The sequence below is a fragment of the Triticum dicoccoides genome, chromosome 7A, assembly GCF_002162155.2.
Source record: "Triticum dicoccoides isolate Atlit2015 ecotype Zavitan chromosome 7A, WEW_v2.0, whole genome shotgun sequence".
NCBI classification, from domain to species: Eukaryota; Viridiplantae; Streptophyta; class Magnoliopsida; order Poales; family Poaceae; genus Triticum; species Triticum dicoccoides.
This window is the reverse complement of record NC_041392.1, coordinates 661658903-661659255: the sequence shown is the minus strand read 5'-3', so window position 1 is coordinate 661659255 and position 353 is coordinate 661658903.

The following is a 353-nucleotide window of genomic DNA, read 5'->3' as shown; positions in this document are numbered from 1 at the left end:
GGCTATGATCACGATCAGGCGGCTTTCATGCGTGATCAGGTCAGCCTGGACCTGGACGGCTTCACTTGACCACGAGTTTCTGGACGACTACGGACAAGAGAAAGAGGACGAGTGCGGCATCGAAGTGAAGCCTTTGTTCGGGTCCCACCCCTTTTTGTGGCTGGCATGTGTGCCCATGCCCGTGCGTGAGTTGGCACGATGGACAGCACTGGCCAAGTGTCCCCTCAAAAAAAAAAAGCACTGGCCAAGTGTCCGCCCGCCCGCCCGCTTGTCAGCTGCCACCGCGTGACACCTCCCTCCTTCCCTCCCACCCTTTCCAATTTCCCTCCCCTCCCCTTCCCGCCCCGTTTTCC